Genomic DNA, 10,799 nt, shown 5'->3' with positions numbered 1-10,799 from the left:
AAAAAAAAAAAAAAAAAAAAAAAACACAAACTTTTCCAGTCCCTTCTCTCCCACAGTGGTCCAGACATACACATAGAGAAGAAGATGCTGCAGAGTTGGCAGGAGGTCACAAGAAACCTGATGGTTGGTGGGTTAAAAACTCCAGAATTGTTCTACCTAAAGTTCTTGCAGAAAAATTAATAAAACAACTCCACTCTACCACCCAAGTAGGAGGAACCAAAATGACTGAACTGTTAAACCGTTTTTGTATTATCAATAACTTAAAAGACCAAGCTAATTTAGCACCTTTAATGTGTCCTGCTTGTGCTCAAATCAATCCCAAGGGAGGGCCAGAACCCCTTCCAGGCATCAGGGCATTAAGCCCTGATGAACAATGGGAAATAGACTTTACTGAAATAAAAGATCCACATGTAGGATACAATTATTTACTGGTGTTAGTAGACACTTTTTCAGGAAGGGTAGAAGTGTTTGCCACAAAAAATGAAACAGCCCTAATGGTTGCAAAATATTTATTAAATAAAATAATTCCTAGGTGTGGGCTTCCTCTTTCTATTGGCTCAGACAATAGTCCTGCCTTCACCTTGTCCATAGTACAGCTGGTTAGTAAACCACTGAACATCATATGGAAACTGTATTGTGCTTACTGACCACAAAGCTCTGGACAGGTAGAACGCATGAACCAGACTTCAAAAAACACTTTATCTAAATTAATAATAGAAACTGGTGAAAATGGATAACTCTCTTTCTTACCTCTAGCTCTCCTTCAAGCTAGATGTACCCCATATAAGGTTGGGTTTACTTCCTATGAAATCATGTTTGGAAGACCCCTCTTCTGTTACCCCACTTACGGAATCCTATTCTTGAAGAGTTTACTAATCAATCTGTTAAAGTATCTCCAGTCCTTAGAGAGGGTGCAGGATCTTGCCCACACCAACGTCCGGGCTGTACTGCCAACTCCAACTTCCACACCGTATCATCTGTTCCAAGCTGGAAACCTGGTCTATGTCAAAAAGTTCCAGAAAAAAGAACTGAGCTCCTCCTGAAAAAGACCATAGGAGGTCATCCTCACAATCCCTACATCACTCAAGGTTAGGGGGATACCAACCTGGATTCATCATTCACAAGTGAAGGAAGCTGTAGATGCCCAAACCTGGCTCAGTCAAGCCTGCAGTTGGATCGCTGATGTGCCCCTCTGCCCAAACAACAACTGGATTATGAAAAAACATCCTGAAAATGCTCTCAAAATCACCCTCTAAGCCCATTGTCCTACATCACCTGACCAGCCAGTAGCAAAAGTCGTGAGACCATAACTGAAGGCATTGCACTCATCCCTTGCCTCTCCTTTTTGTTATCCAACTTGTTCTAGAATTTGGAGCAGCACTGCTTACTGCAGCTCCTGCAGAATGGCCATGCTGCAAGAAAGTTCTGTTAACGCTGTTTTATTTCTCATGTACTGGATGTATTATTGCTTTATTATGCTTAAGATAAGTTTATCCTGGTTTTATTCTAGCAAGTACCCCTTTCGGTTCAGCTTATCATACTACTTATACTTTTACTTTAAGTTCCTTTACTTCAGGACAAGTTTTAGTTGTCCAAAAATCAGACCCCTAACTCAAACCAAATACAGTTTAAAGTAAATCTTCCAGAGTTGGTACCTTGAACTTTAAACTGATTTGTTAACTTTGTCAAGAAACAAATCAACTCAGTAAAACTTCTATATACCAGAACCTATTATAACTTCCTTCCTTTACCTGAAGTGTCAATGAATTGACTCATGGCACAACTAAAAGGGGGGAATGAAATGAGCTAAATCAGTTAATAAAATCAAATTGCTAGCAGAATAGTATTATTTAACCATCTTACTCCATTTTGTTTAAAACTTTCATTTTAGTTACCTGCCTGACCTAAGAAGCAATGCCTACGTGTGATTACAGTAATGTTCCCATGACCACAGACCCCCAGCTTTGTCTCCTTTGGGCAGGTTATGCTGACTGTTGCCTGCTGACCTTTACAGAACACCTTCACCACAGTTTCCATGTAATTGTATGCTTTGTTAACTGAAATCAAATGTTACGCTTTGACATTTCATAGTTTGCTCTTATATTCTGTTAATAACCTAACCAAGGTAACTCCATTGTATAATGATTCTTCTTCCTGGTCTCTATGTAACTACTTTAAACTATATATTAATGGCAGAACTCCAGGGACTTTCCTGGCACTGGCTATGCCTAGGACATGAAATTAATCAAAGCTCCCTAACAATCAAAGTTCCCATTTTGGTTGCCAAGTTGTTAGTTAATAGTTGCTATGGTCACTAAGTTGCTTCATAGCCAATATTGCAAATGTTACCTCTAAAAGCTTGTTACAAACTGCACCAATTTGTCAAAGGGTTTTCTGGCATTTGCCTACTCTTGTCTCATGCATTTAATAAATTCATAATTAATCAAATTCAACCTGTTGATGTAGCTTCTTCTTGCTCACTCAGTTATAACACTACAACCTACATCAAAGACCCATGGCCTTGGACAGTCCTGTGGTCTTAAACACCCTTTCTCCAAAGGCCTTTAAAAAACTCAATTCTTGGCTTTTCATTGCCTCACTTACTTCTGTCTGCCCCATTTCCAATCTGTGAAAGGTGTTAATAAACTTTACTTCTTTCTACTTTCCCCTTTGTGGCAATCTGACATTATTTCCATGGTAACAGTCCACACTGCCTCAGTTTACACTTTCACAGAGAACAGGAATAATTTCTGCCTTTCCCCCTAAAGACCAGCAATGTGTGTGAAAATGCAAAGAAACCACTCACTTAATCAGCTTAAATGTATTTCCTATAAATTACTATCTTGGAGGAAGACAAAACTTAGACTAAACCAACAGCAAATGTCACAGTGAAATGTCAAAATGAGGCAGCGTAGCTAGCACAGGTAAAACATTAATAGATAAACTTTCCATAGGCTGGTTTTAGGAAGCAGTCAGATATTTTAAAATTACATTTCATTTCAGACAAATTTGGCAGCCACTCCCACCTGGCAAATCAAAAGAAAACACTGTAAGATGTAAGAATAGGACAAGCCATAATAAAAATAACTAAGAATCTTTCATGCTGGGTGCGGTGGCTCAGGCCTATGATCCCAGCACTTTGGGAGACAGAGATGATTGAATTTCCTGAGCTTACATTTTCCAAACCATCCGCAGCAACTTGGTGAGAACTTGTCTCTAAAATAAATTTTAAAAAATTAACTGGGCATGGTGGTGCATACCCATGGTCCCAGTTATTTCGAAGGATAAAGTGAAAGAATCACCAGCAGGTTGAGGCAGAGATGGTCATGAGTGTGCCATTGCACTACAGCCAGGGGAAGAGTGAGACTCCTAAAAAAAAAATAAAGGCCAGACTCAGTAACTCAAGCAGTAATCCCAGCATTTTGGGAGGTCAAGGTGAGCGGATTGCCTGAGCCTGCGGGTTCAAGATGAGCCCGGACAACTTGGCGAGTCCTCGTCTGTACAATAAATCAAAAATTAGCTGGCTGTGTTAGCACATGTCTGTAGTTCACATAACGCAGGAGGTGGCCACAAAATTTTTGATTAACACACTTTGTGACAGAGTGAGATTCTGACTAAAAATATATATGAATACTCAAGTGTTTTATCACATAAACAAAAATCTGAGTACTACATATACTCACTCATAAGTACACCTTGAAAATTTATCAGAAGCCGGGATCGGTGGCTCAGCCTGTAATCCTGCACCTTTGGGAGGCAGAGGTGAGTGGATTGCCCGAGCCCGTGGGTTTGAGACCTGCCTGGGCAGTGAGACTTCATCTCTACAATAAATCAAAAAATCAACTGGGCGTGGTAGCCGAGGCTGTGGTGGCCAGGAGCGGCCACTGCACTCCAGTCTGGACGACAGAGTGAGATTCCAACTCAAAAAAAAAAAAAAAAAAGAAAATTTATCAGAATACTATGAGAAAGTTATTAAGAGTAGGGGACACTGCCATAACAGGGGGTATAGCATCAATAAGAGTACCCAAACTTTACATGTACAATGACCATTTATGACCTAACCCTGAATTGTACCCTACATTTTAAATAAAAATAATACAAAAAAAGAGAAAGCCACAGAAAAATGGTGTCCCTGGATGAGGAAAATGTCAACACACAATTTCTACTCCATGTTAAGGATTTCAAGTCATTTCTTTGTAGAAAAATAACATTTGAATAGAAATGTAAAAATTAGTAGAAACATTGTGCAAGCATGTTGCAACATTCCATCATGATCAAACTCCCTTTATGTCAGGGATGCTTAGGAGATTCAGCATTTGGGAATCCAACAATGCAATTAGTCACATAAATAAAATCAATGAGAAAGACATATAATTTTGTTAATAGACAAAAGATTTTGGGATATTAACAAAAAATTTACATTTAAAGGTCAAATTATAAAGAAGTGTAAAATATTTCTGAAACATTAAAAACAATACAAATGAAAAATAATGAAATACATGTTAGGAAGAAAGATTAAATGGTATCATTAAGTCAATAATCTTCTAATCAGTTTATCAATTGAGTTTGATATGGATATACATACCAGCTGTTTGTGTTCTGAAGAAAAAGCTTTTTTTTCAAACAATATATAAAATGGAAATCCATAAAAAGTTTGAAAGACGTTATCATACATAATAAAGACTTGAAAAGTAAAACAGTGTGATACTGACTTTACAAACAAACTGAGGGCCAGGCTTGGTGGTTCAGCCTGTAATCCCAGCACTTTGGGAGGCTGAAGCGAGTGGATTGTCTAAGCCCACGCATTCGAGACCCACTCAGGCAATTTGATGAGACCTCATCTCTACAACAAATAAAAAATTAGCCAGGTGTGGCAGCACATGCCTGTAGTTCTGGCTATTTAGAAGACTGAGGCAGAAGGATCACCAGAGTTCACCAGGTCAAGGCTGTGGTGGCCAGAAGTGTGCCACTGTACTCCAGTTTGGGTGACAGAGTGAGATTCCAACTCAAAACAAAATAAAAATAAAAATAAAAACAGACTGAGAGTGGAATACTGCCGGGGGAGTGGGGGAGCATACCTCATTAAGTGTACCTACATACTGGATATTTGTATACACATCGTTGAACCAGCCATTTTTTTCTCATCCTCCTCTGACATTTCTTTTCAGGTGAGATTATCTGGACAAGTCCCATCTACATATTGAAAATATGCCTTTATTTTGTAAAAATTAAATGTATTTCATGAGTTTGAGTCTCACTCTGTAACCCAGTCAGGCATGAAGTGGCTCCATACAGTTTATCACAATCTTGACCTCCTGAGCTCAACAGATTTTGCCATCTCAGGCTCCCAAGCATCTGAAATTTCATGCATGTGCAATCACTCTTGGCTAAATTGTTTCAGCTTTTATAGCTACATGGATGTGCAACCCTCTCCCCGCTCTCTCTCTCCCCACTACTGACCTGGATGAAAACCAGAAAACGCACACTCAATCCAAGATGGGTCTTTAGGACGCAGGCCCTGCATCTTCTCGGTTTTAATGGTCCTCTAAGTAAAGTCACATTCCCTGCTCCAACTCCTTGTCTTGACTTTGGCTGCCCCACCAGACTAAACCAGGTTTGGACCTGGTGACAAGTTGCCAATGACCCTGATGACTTGTCCCAGGATTTCCACCTGGATATTTCAGATCAGGAGACTGCGAGGCTGTCACCCACGAGCACCTGCCCGTGGCCAAATTTCCCCTGCCCCTTTTCTTTCTTTCTTTCTTTCTTTTTTGTTTTTGAGTCGGAGTCTCACTCTGTCGCCAAACTGGAATGCAATTTCATGCTCATGGCCACCACTGCCTCAACCTGCTGGGCTCTGGGGATCCTTCCGCCTCAGCCTTCAAGTAAGATTGACATTTTATGCGTTTTTGTATGTTTTTTGAGTTGGAGTGTCACTCCGTCACCCAGACTGGAGTGCAGTGACCGCTCCCGGCCACCACAGCCTCGACCTGCTGGGCTCTGGTGATCCTTCCGCCTCAATCTTCCAAGAAGCTGGAACTACAGGAGCGTGCTACCACGCCTGGCTGATTCTTTTATTTATTGTAGAGATGAAGTCTCGCAAAGTTGCCCAGGCGGGTCTCGAACCCGCGGGCTCAGGCAATCCACTCATCTCTGCCTCCCAAAGCGCGGAATTACAGGCTGAGTCACCGAGCCCGGCTTCCCTGCCACTTTTCTCAGCCTTTAACTCTGACTTTTCGGCGACCCCAGACCATGAGCCCTGACTGGGACTTAGGGATTCACGATCTGTCATTGGCCCAAGGGAACTCCTTAACAATGTGCTAGACCCTCCGTTTACCTTCTAGAAGGAGAGACGGACGGGGCCAGGACCACAACCCCTTCCCCCAGGGACTCCCCACGGGGATCAGAAGCCCCTCACGAAACTACTGAGTCCTGCACAACCGGAATGTGAGATTGCCTGGAGAGGTCTAGAGTGGGGCAAGGTCTCCATGGGGACAGGAACCTGGGGAATGGACCATACCGACCCTATGCAGAGGGGACCGGGGCCAAGCCACCGGCAGGGATAGGTCCAGGATCAGAACTGAGGGGGAGGCCGGCCTGCCACAGCCAGGTCATCCAGGTCCATCCTGCCTCTCGTTCTCATACCCACCCCTATACTCACCATCTCCCGGCTTCTGGGTGTCCCAGGGTCCTCCCTGTGGATCCCCCAGTCCTGCATTTCACAGGGTGAAAATGAAAGAAGCAACGACACACGGCTGTCTCCGAGATGATCCAGCACTTCCACAGGCCTATAAAACAAAAAGCCCGGTCAGAGACCGGAAGCCACCCCCTCACTCTGAGCTCCTTTCTGATTGGGCAGTTTCTGAACTAGCATTCGCTGATTGGTTAAGGCTACAGGCCACCACCCTTCTGATCTTGAATGACACTAGATGTGATCCAACGGGGCTGGAGGAGGAAGGAAAAAAGAAAGACATGTTTCTACTTGTAGCATTTTGAGGTTGAGTTGCCTCCCTGCACCAGAAGTTGGTGGGAGGAGCAGGATGTGGTGTGCATTGCGCAGCATGCTGGGAACTGTGGCACAAAAATGGCCTGGTGACTTGGTCCCTGGGCCGCACGACTGCATACCAGTGTGTGGAGGCGGCAAAACACTCCAATGTACCTGGTAAGTAGATTCAAGGTGAATCCTTTTTTTTTGCCCTGCTGAGGAAATCCACCAGTAACATGTTGGACAAACTGGCCATTGCCACACCCAAGTACCAAAGAAACAAGCACCTGAAAGAAGAGTAAAAAGTAAAAAGAAATAAACACATGAATAAATAAAACAAACAAACAAAAAAAGAAATAAGGTCCCTGCATGCTCCTGGATAAGAGGAGAGTGTAGGGCAAACCCTTTGGGTCCTCTCCGACTGTGGGAGGTTTTCTATCCTCTCATTAAATCCTGCTAAAAAAAAAAAAGAGAATGTGTAAGATGAAAGAGAAATACACAGATGTGGGAAGTCCTCGAATCCAGATGATCTCTTTGCATATCAGAATATTCAAACTGTAGGTCAGGTTTGGTGGCTCAGCCTGTAATCCCAGCACTTATGGGAGACTGAGTCAAATGGATTGCTTGAGTTGGGTGTTCAAAAGCAGCCAGGGCAACTTGGCGAGACCTCTTCTCTACAATAAATTTAAAAAATTAGCTGGGTGTGGTAGCGTGCGACTGTAGTTCCGGCTACTTGGAAGGCTGAGGCAGAAGGATCACCTGAGACCAGAAGGTCTAAGGGGCAATGGACAGGGGCTTGCCACTGTACTCCAGCCTGGGCGACAGAGTGAGACTCCAACTCAAAAAAAAAAAAAAAAAAGATTCATGTACTCAATGACGCTGGAGCAGATAAGCATCTAAAACAGGCTTCCAACAACATATTCTCTAGAACACCTAAAGGACAATGTTGATGATCTAGATGATGCCATTACTAAGCCAGATCTAAGAAATCATCTCCATCCATCAGGAGAAATCTGGATATTCACTATTGTAAGAACTCATCTCTATGAGTTTGGAACAACTGGATACACTCTATTGTACAAATACAGCACTGTGCTTGTCCACAGAGCAGGCTGTAGAAGGGGTTGCTGAGAGTTCATTTGATAGAAGGATTTTCTTTGTTTTTTCACCTAAAAACAAAATGAGGTAAGAAAAAGGAACTGGATAATGTTCAGTACCTGCAGATTCAACAAAAAAATGGAGACTTCTGCCAGAGCCCATGGGTTCAAGACCAACACAGGCAACCTGTCGAGACCTCATCTCTACAAGAAAAAATAAAAAATTATCCAGACCTCATAGTGTGCACCTGTAGTTCTGGCTACTTGGAAGGCTGAGGTGGAAGGATTTGCTGGAGCCCAGCAGGTCGAGGCTGGGGTGGCTGTGTGGGTGCCAATGCACTCCAGCCTGGATGATGAAGTGAGACACCAACTCATAAAACAGGAGAATCTCCAGCAGTCAGATTTTAAAAGGGGGACATGGCCGGGCTCAGTGGCTTAGCCTGTAATTCCAGCACTTTGGGAGGTTGAGGCAAGTGAATTGCCTGAGCCCGTGGCTTCGAGACCAGACTGGGCAACTTGGTGAGAAAGTCACATGCAAACAAAAGAAAGCACTGATGGGTCAGTTCAGCATTTCTCAGAGTGGCCCCATGTAGTCCAGGTCAGAAAGCTTCCCTTACCCCACTGACAACTATTAGCAATTACAAATTGTTGTTATCAATTTGCATTGAAACAAAAACTTCAATGGCAAATGACATTTAATTACAAACTAAACCCTTCCCAGATTCTGAAAGAAGGGGAAAAGATAGGAAGCTTAGCAACAATCAGATACTGGATCAGAGCTCTGAAACCCATCTGCAGGGTTCTGAAATTAAGTACGGATATGAATACAGAGCTATGGCTCATTTCTACAAATGCCTTGGGTCTCAAAGAAGCCCAAGGGAGTCTTGTCAGGATATGTGTCCCTTGTATAAATCAAGTGCTTAACAGATAAGCAATAGAGAGTAAAGATTATTGCCTCCTACAAAAATATGGATTAACTCAGGTTCTTTTTGAGTCAAGAGGAGTCAGCGATTGTTCCTGTCCCCTCCAAGCTTAATGAGACATTATGGGGCCCTGGAATGTTTCAGGGGATACCTCCCCTATAACTTATCCAGGAAGTCAGGGAGAGCCAGAGCAAGGCTGCCTCTCAAGCGTAGTGAATTCTGATGGATAAGTTTTACTAGGACTGTCAAATTTTATAACTGAGTTGTGAGAAAATAGATTGTCCACACAGCAAAATGTCAAATTATGATTCCATTATAAGCTGGTGGCCGAGAGGGGACTTCTACCACAAAAATCTCTTGGCCCCAAGTGAAATTTTCAGGGTTTTTTAAATAGGTAAACTGAGGAATTACAGAGATAGAGCATCTGTTTTTGGGTTAGGCAAGAGTAGGCAGGGGTACAACTCAGATAAAGGAGAGCAATGGGAGAGTACAGGGCTGTGGGGTTTAATTACATGAAAACTGTAAAAATGTTGCATCAGTCACACAGGGATTTAAGCAAACGAAATGGAGTTCTATACCAAAATGAAGTTTTAACAATTTTAAAACTAAAATTATTAATATTAAACCTCAAACATTTGGAAAACTGCAAACACATCAAACACTTCAAAAGGATGAGATGTCTTCAATCACAGCTATTGACCATTCTCTCCCCACCCCATCGTCCCTGCCACTGTGCCTTGCCTTATACATCTCTTTCAATAAACTGGTAAACATCAAAAAAGTTCTTTTGAGTTCCATGAGAATTCCATCAAATATTGAACTCAAGGAGAACTTATGGTGGTCCTTGATTTATAGGCAGTTGCTCAGAAGCATAGAATACCCTGGGTTTTGCACCTGACATCCTCAGTGGCAGCAGGGTTGTGGGACTGAGCCCTGAACTTGTCGAGCCATTGCTTATTCTATTGGTGACAGAATTGAATTGTTGCAGAACCCATTGGTTGGTGTTCAGCAGACTCCACACAGTGGGTGTCAGAAAATAAGATGTCATAGTTCAGAGTCTTAAACTACTCCAAGTGAGAATTTGGTCCCTGGTGAGAATTGAAATTATGGAGAATGAAGCATTTCCATGCTGTGAGGAGGGGACAGTAGACTGTGTGGAGGGACATTCCAGAATTAAATTTCCATCAGCTTACTTTTCCCTCAGTCACCATCTAGGATTGAGCCACACGGGGCTGCATCTCACAGTGAGAGTGGTCCCCAACTTTTGAACAAGATGAAGATACTGATTCACTCCAGCCTCTGTAAACTTTAAAGGGCCACAGAGAATGTGATCTTTCAGGATGGAGTTCAGATGTGTTTTTCATTTGGATCAGAACTATTTGTGTTGTGATGAGAGTTTTGAGTGTGAGGTACCCTGGGTGTTGGGCCTGCTTCCTCTAACTGAGTGCTGCTGAATGTGGGTTCAAAGAAAGCAACATCAGAATTCAGAGGCAATTGTAAAAGCCTATTCAAGGACCCCTTAAAACCTGGAAAATCACATGTCCTTTTTTCAATCACCCATGTTGGAGTGCAGTGGTTCAGTCGTGGCCACCACAGCCTCTACCTGCTGGGCTCAAGTGATCCTTCTGCCTCAGGCTTCCAAGTCGGTTGATCTACAGGCATGTACTACCATACCTGGCTAATTTCTTGAATTGTTTAGAGATTATGTCTTGCCAAGTTGCTGGGATGGTCTCAAATATCTAGGATGAGTCAATACTCTCCGCCTCTCATTGCTGAGATGACAGGCTTAACCCA

This window comes from Carlito syrichta, unplaced genomic scaffold, assembly GCF_000164805.1.
Source record: "Carlito syrichta isolate Samal-C Ts95f unplaced genomic scaffold, Tarsius_syrichta-2.0.1 Scaffold315927, whole genome shotgun sequence".
NCBI classification, from domain to species: domain Eukaryota; kingdom Metazoa; phylum Chordata; class Mammalia; order Primates; family Tarsiidae; genus Carlito; species Carlito syrichta.
Note: the sequence above shows the minus strand (reverse complement) of the source record.